The sequence below is a fragment of the Motacilla alba genome, chromosome 15 (assembly GCF_015832195.1).
Source record: "Motacilla alba alba isolate MOTALB_02 chromosome 15, Motacilla_alba_V1.0_pri, whole genome shotgun sequence".
Lineage (NCBI taxonomy): Eukaryota > Metazoa > Chordata > Aves > Passeriformes > Motacillidae > Motacilla > Motacilla alba.
The window spans coordinates 12,548,155-12,556,179 of NC_052030.1; positions in this window are offsets into that span (position 1 = coordinate 12,548,155).

The following is an 8,025-nucleotide window of genomic DNA, read 5'->3' on the forward strand; positions in this document are numbered from 1 at the left end:
TGGAGATACCACACCTGGAGAGCTGCTTCCAGTCCTGGATGTCCCCAAGGTCATTCCCTGGCCTGGAGGTGACCCAGGGCCTGCAGCACCCGGCAGGTGCAGGGAGCTGAGAGCTGCTCTGCTGAGCCCCCAGCCCCTCAGGCTCTCAGGAGAGCCCTTAACCGTGTCTGTGGTGCTGCAGGGCAAGGAGAGAAGGAACGGAGCCAGGTTTCCCTCCGTGTCTGTCAGCAAAAGGACAAAAGGCAAAGGGCACTAATTGAAAGTGAGAAAAAAATGAGGCAGTAAACAGCTGACCCTCGGGGACCCTGCGGGCGAGGCAGAGCTGGGCTTTGCTGTGTCCCTAATGAGGCAAACGCTGCAGAGAGCCCAGAGCTGGGGGTGACCCCAGGTACAGAAGGGAAGACATCATTACCCGAGCCCTGCAGCAGCAGCTGCCCTCCCTGCTGGCAGCTGGGGGAGTTTAACTCTGCTGCAGAGGGCAGGAGCAGAGCTCAGACACGATTTGTTCCTCAGTCACCATCCCACAGCAGCAGGCCATGCTTGGGCCTGGCTGGAGGCAGGAGAGCTCCCGGGAGCTGGGGCTGAGCACAGCCCTGAGCCACAGCCCAGCGCTTCCCATTTCGGGCCAGCCTTGGCTGCAGGCTGAGGGCTTCTGGGGCAGCTGTGGGGTGAAGCTGCCAAGGGCAAGGCCCTGTCACCCTGCAGGTGACCATCTGTGCCCAGTGCTGCCAGGGGAGTCCAAATATCTTTAAAAATGGGCATTTGAGCAGTGCCTGGGTCACAGGGCAGGGCACAAGCCAGGAGGGTGGCCAGGGGAGGCAGTGAGGACAGCTCAGGGCTCCCAAACCCCACCCGGGGTGAGAGCTTCAGCATCCAGCCCACCCCTCTGAGCAGAGCCCAGCAAAGCCGAGCTTGGGGAGGCCAGGGGAGCTGCAGTGCTGCCAGCCTGGCGGTGCCAGCTCTGGCAAAGCTGGCAGGAGTGCTCTGAGCTGCCCGGGGGCTCGGGGTGAGGTGCAGGGGGAACCCCCACAGCGTCCATCCCTGGGGATGCTGAGCCAGGCTGGCTCTGCCCCCGCTGCCCTGACACCTCCCTGTCCTCACAAACCATCTGTCTGTCCTTGGCTGCAGACTGAGAGCAGGACCCACACCCTGGCTGGGCTCCAACCTGCCTGCTTTAGGGGTGTCAGGAGGGGTTTTAGGGACAGGTACTGCTCACTTTGCACATTGGCCTCTACAGCTCCCACGCACATCTGGCCCTCCTCTGATGTCCAGAGGGATGGGGGATGATCCTCCAGGGGATGTGCCCTGGATGTCCCTCTCTCCTTGGGTGCAATTTCAGGATAAATTAGAGCAGATGAAGTGCACTGAGGCTTTGGCAGTCCCGGATCACCGGGCCCTGCCCTGTGCCACTGGCTGAGCGTCCCCTGAGTGGCTCCTGCTTTTCTGTGCCCCATTCTGAGGTGTCACCACGTCCCCTGCCCCCTGCAAAAGCTCAGCAGCATTTTTGCCATCTCTTTTTGCAGTTTTTAGTTGAGCTAAACCCCTTTTCGCTTTCCTTCTGCAGTTACAGTAAAAGGCACAGCAACTTTACTAATTTATTTGCAGAAACCATTGAAGATTCCATCTGCTGTGATCAAATCCCCTTAAGTAAAATATAAACTGCTACTCCTCCGAATGTAAAGCCTAAATCAATAATGGACATGAAATCATCAAGTTTAATCTCAAACACAGTGAACCCAAGTAATCACTCTTCTTGATATAAAACTAATTCTGTTTGACAATAAAATACTACCAGTCTGTGCCATAAACCAATGGAACAAATAACTTTCTTAACCCTGACAGTTGCTGTCCAAAATCATTACATCTGCTCTCCCCAGCAATCAAGCATGCCACTGCAGGGCTGTTCCAGCTCAGCTCCTTCCCACAGGCTGCTCTCATGCACCAGCAGCACGAGCAGGCAGCTGCTGTCTGAGCAGAGTGTGCTGGTGTTCAGATTCTCTGCCTCCAGCTGCCAAAATGCACAGGAGGTGCCAGGAGCACACAAACAGCACTGGGGAGACTCCTTGGGGGATCCTTGGGATAGTCCTTGGGGATAGTCCTTGGGATGTTTATTGGGATAGTCCTTGGGATACTCCTTGGGATATTTCTTGGGATATTTCTTGGGATACACCTTGGGATATCCTTTGGGATATCCCTTGGGAGATTCCTTGGGGTATTTCTTGGAGTATTCCTTGGGATAGTCCTTGGGATAGTCCTTGGGATACTCCTTGGGGTATTCCTTGGGATATTTCTTAGGGTATTTCTTGGGATATTCCTTGGGATATTTCTTGGGATATTCCTTGGGATATTTCTTGGGATATTCCTTGGGATATTTCTTGGGATACTCCTTGGGGTATTCCTTGGGGTATTCTTTGGGGTATTCCTTAGGGTATTCCTTGGGCTATGAGTTTCCTTGCTCAGGAGTCACTGAATACAGAGCTTGCCCGTTGTTATTGATCACCTCAGCATCACTAAAGCGTTGCTGCACTGAGGAAGCTTTTCAAACCCAGGAATTTTTGATTTGAGATGCAAATATTCACCAGAGTCTCAATTATTTACAACTGCAAGAGGTGCCCAACATGTTTTGCCTGTCACCTTTTCACCACTGGGTTCTAGATAACCCATGGAGTCAGAAATCAGCTCAGGAGAAAGACCTGAAGGAACATCTGCAGGTGTTCTCCCCACTGCTCTTTGGCTCCTGGCTGTTCTGGTGGAAATCAAATGGAAATTATCTCAATTATTTCATCAACCCTCAAGTTCTGACAACACCTCCACGCCTGAAATCCCGTTTGGAAGCACGGAGCCCCCACCCTTTCCGGAGGAGAGCGGTGTCTGGTTCCTTTCTTCCCTCCTGGCAGAACATTCCCTGTTGAGATCAGCAGCAGGGGGATCCTGCAGCCCCCCAGATCCAAAGCTCTGCCTTTTCAGGAGCTCTGCTTCCGTTCAGACATGGCAGGAGCACAGAGCCAGCTCGGGGATCGGGGATTTCCCTGTCCCACACACTCCCTGCTCCTGGGTTTGTTATTTTTGTCCCAACTCTCCCATAACTGCACACAATAACAGCCAGGCCAGAGCTCAGGCTCTGATCCGTGTCAGAGCCATCCCCACGCTGGAAGCCCCGTTCTCTCACTGCTGAAATTCTGGGCTGTGAACAAGAGCCAAAGGCTGCTGTCATCTTGTTCATGTCAAAGCTTGGGGTTTTCCCCCCTCCTTTCAATATTTCTGACAATTTAGGCCCTCTCACAGCCCTCGATAACAGTTTGGCATCTCTGAAGCTGAGAAGTTTTAATATTCTGTGGGTTTTTTTTCCCCAGCACTTCTGTAATTTCAGGGAAAAAGGTATTTGATATGGTGGTTTTATAGTGAGAGGAGGAGCAGGAACATTTGCTATTGTGTGAGAAAAGACATTTCAAATAATGTTATAATTTTATAACTCTTCTTTTTTTCTGTAACTATAACAGGAATGAATAGCTTTGAAACAGAATGGGCTTTGCTTTCTGTGCAGGTAGGATTTTTTAATTTCATTTTTCTCTCGGGCCTTGATATTTAAATTGGGGAAGATCTTAAAAATGGAACAACACTTGCAAATGTATTCAGAGTGATGGTTTAGCTGTATAATTATAAAGATTCTGAAAGATAAAGAATTCAGTATTTTAAACAACGTGCCAGATTTTAAATGACAATTATAGCTTTCTGTGGTTCAAGAATCAACATGCTGTTTCTCTTCTGTTGGAGAAATATTCATCAGCACCACGATGGCATTCTGGCAGCAATTATTTCCAGCTCAGCCAGGAATAGGCTGCCAGTATTACCTGTGACAAATGCTGCAGAAACCTGCCCAGCACTGAGGGCCAAGGTTGGAATCCTGGGTCTGAAGAAGATATTTTGTATTTTCCCCCCTTAGTGGGTTTTTTCTCCCCAGGCTGGGTCCCTCTGCAGTTTGGATGTGTGGAACAGCAGAGCACTCCCATGGCCAGCAGAGCATTTGTGCTCCCAGACAGGGGTTTAGGGAGGGGATTTCCTTCCCCTTGAGCCCAAAGTGAGCTGGGAATTGTTTCCAACAAACCCTGGATTGTACTGGGACACAATCAAAGCTGATGGTCACCGTGGGACAGTTTGTCCCCTGAGGATGGGAACTCTCCTGGGTGCCTGGGCACATCCCAGGGCTGTCCCTGGCTCTCCTGGTGCCCCAAATGTTCTGTGCCACACTGATTCCTCCCTGCTGGGCCATCCTCCCCCTGAGAACCTCTCCCCCAAAAGGCTCCTCCAGACCCTAAAGCCCAGCCCGAGCTCCCAGAGGGCTCCAAGGACCATGACCAGGGGGGTGCAAATGGTTTCCAGGCTGTTTCCCAGCAGGAAGCTCCAATTTGCACTTTTCCATGTCCCAGCAGGATCTGTGCCCACATTTCCCCTCCAGTCTGCTCCCTGCCCTGCTGTAACCCGTCACAGCTCTGTCACACACCAGCTCTCACCACGCCCGGGCAGAAAAGCTGATTATTCTTTGCCCTAATGATTTGTGTTGATAAAAGCAATTAGTTCTGCTGGGTGGCAGTGAGGGGCAGCTCTGCAAACAGAGGGATGGGGTCACTCTGCCCACCCCAGCTCTGCCACACCCAGCTTGTTCTCTTCAGAGCAGGGAAAATCCCACAGCCCTGTCCTTGGCCACAGGGATTTGTCACCCAGCTGCCCCAGTGCCACACAGACCAAGGACATTTAGGAAAAAGCCTCCCCAGCTCCCAGGTGGTGTCTCCACACCTGGTTTGCTTCAGCAAAATGTTCCATCCAACATCATAACCACAGTGAAATTCCACTGGAAAAGGAAAGGAAATGTTTTGATTAGGTTTCCTTTAGCAATGGAAAAAAAACAAAAAAACCCAAACATATGTTTTAAAGGCTTTTAGGAATTAAAGTTTTGGGTTGATTTCTGTGTGTCAGCTGGAGGTTTCCTATTCTCATTTTCTTCACTTCAATGAAATCCTTGGTGAGGGGGATGTTTTGGAAATTTCTAATCCACATGGCTCCTTCTACTCTAGAGTGAAAATCAACGTGGAATTGTCCAAATTTCCTGCAGAGCCCAAATTCGGAGTTTCAGCTGATGTTAATCAGCCAGTTTAATTACTGAGCCAAATTCAAAGCCTGGCATAACCTGCTTGACTCTATCCCATCACCGAGTGAAAGAAACCAGCAGGAAAAAAAGTCACTTTTCCATCCTAGACTTGATTTTTTTTTTGCTTTTCCAGGAAAAGTGTGTGACCACTGTGTCTGGAATTCTGACAGGAGAATTCCCAGGACCTCCAGTCCAGTTCCAGCCACGGGCAGGTCACCCACCTGTGATTGAGTGATTCCAGCACCTGCTGAAAGCTTTGCTCAAAACAGGATAAATTTTTAATCCCTCCAAATTGCTTCTGCAGCTGCACAAGGTTTCTCTTTCTTTCCTAAAATATTGATAAGGTGGGAGCAAGATTCTGCAGGGAGAAGAGATCAGTTTAAAAAATGAACTCTCCGCCTCCTAAGCATTTTTCTGGGACTTGTTCATGGATTATTCTTCTTTGATTATCTTCAAAATGCCTGCTGGCTTTCCACGGCGGTGACCTGCCCCTTCTTGTGGCTTTTGAAAAGCTGTGGATGAAAGTTGAGGCAAAACATCCCAAAGTTAAAGAAAGCTCTGCTCTCACCAAGGGTTAATTTGGTGTCAGAATTTCAAATTTCTCCCAAAAAACGATTTTCCCCCCTCTGGTTTGCATTTTCTGCTAATCCCCTTCTTCTCCAGGGTTTTCATGGCCAGGAAGCAGACACAGCAAAGCACATCAGAGGATTTAAGTACTGCTTTCCAGTGTTTCAGGCAAGTTTAATCTAGGTCTTTATCCCAACCAGAACCTGTGAAGGTATTTTAAATCCTCTCCTGATAATTATTATTTACAGTTAATGCCACAGCACCCAGAGTGAAGCTGGTTGAGCATTTTCTTACAAAAGGCATTTTCAGAAACAAAAGGCTGGTTTTGATGAGTTTTAGGGGAAAACTGGCTGAGCCTGGGCTGGGATTACAATTCATGGAACAAAAGCTCACCTGGTTTTCCCTTTCCTGGGGCTGTGAACATGAGAGAAACCTGAAATTGGAGATAAAAATGAACCTGGACATAAAGCAGGGACTTGAGCTCTGCTGTCCACGCTCCCAGAGAGCAACCAGGATTCTGCTGGGATTTCTGCAGCTGGAACATTCCAAGGGATTTGGCTCCCTGTGGAGCCCAGCTGCAGTTTCTGCCTCTCTGGGATCTCCAGGGCTGGGGGAGCAGGGGGGGCTGTGTGAAGTGACATTCAGGAGCAGCCTGGGGACCTCTGAGCTTCAGCTTCATTTTCTCCTGCACTCCTGGAGAGGCAGATTTCTTCTGCTGCAGCACTTTCACAAACAACTTCTGCTTTTGCCCTTAAAACAATTTTTTTTTTGTTGGGTTTTTTTTTTGTTTTGTTTTTTTTTCTCACTGCAGTATTTTCAATTAATGGCATTTGAAGAGATCACAGATGGGTGAGCAGGCTTGGAGAACCCAAAAATTATCTTTACCAAAATGTGTGGAGCAATCCTGTCTTTATTCTGATGTTTCCTATAAATATGAATACCCACTTCTCCTAACTACAGCTTGCTGGAATTCTTTCAATTAAAACATTTTAAAACTTTTCTTTGGGCTTTCTGTACCAGTGCTAAAAATGTTTAATGTCCTCTTGGAATCATCAGATCATCCTCAAACCTTAACCCTTCCCAGAATCTTCATTTTCATTCCAATAGTTTTTGTATTTCCACAGAACAGAAGTGGGATTGCAATTGTACTTCTTATTTTTATTTATAGATCGAGCCAGCCAGCAATGCTCTGTGTTGTTGAAACTGGATTTCAGTTCTTGTTTAAGAAGCACAGAGAAGGACCAAGCACAGATCCATCAGAGATTTTTCCACCAGAGCCAAATTTCCAATGGAAATTTCAGTTCCAAGCAACATTTCTGCAGAAAATGCTGTTTTCTCACTGAAAAACAGAGCCACCAAAATGAAGTATATGCTAATTCCGAAATGCTGCAATTATGCCTTTGAGAACTGTGGTTTATTTGCTTTTTTCCTTGCTCTCCCAGCCCAAATCTTTCCAGGACATTTGGCAAACACAATTTATTTCCCAGGCTCTGGTCGTGAGCAGGGATCCTCGCGGGAGGCACAGCCTGACCCTGAACGAACCCTGCAGGCAGAGGCAGACTGAGACAGGCTGGCCATGGAATACAGACATTTATCTATAAAACACAATTAAAATCCAAATATCAGGGATAAAATACCTGATTTCAGCTTTTGGCTGAAAATTCCATGCTTGCCAAGGAAGGGAAATTCCACTTTCCCCTGCACCCAGGTGAAGATCCCATTTCCAACCCCTCATCACTCAGGGCTAATTCAGGAGAATTTCTCACTCCTGTCCCTGCTCTGTTCCCACCTCCCAACTCCTCCTGTTTAAGCGCTAAGAAAACAATCTGGAAATCAGGAATTCCCCCGAGGGGCTCATTAATTGCTGACAGGCAGCTGGGAAAGAGCCCAGCAGCGGCCACAGCCCTGCACCAGGGATCAGGAAAGAGGGATGGGGGAACTGAGAGAGCTGGCTATGAAAACATCCACGGTGGGACAAGATCAGCAAAGAGGGATGGGAGAACTCTGAGAGAGCTGGCTATGAAAACACCCACGGTGGGACAAGATCAGCAAAGAGGAATGGGGTAAATAACTCTGAGAGAGCTGGCTATGAAAACACCCACGGTGGGACAAGATCAGCAAAGAGGGATGGGATAACTCTGAGAGAGCTGGCTATGAAAACACCCACGGTGGGACAAGATCAGGAAAGAGGGATGGGAGAACTGAGAGAGCTGGCTATGAAAACATCCACGGTGGGACAAGATCAGCAAAGAGGGATGGGATAACTCTGAGAGAGCTGGCTATGAAAACACCCACGGTGGGACAAGATCAGG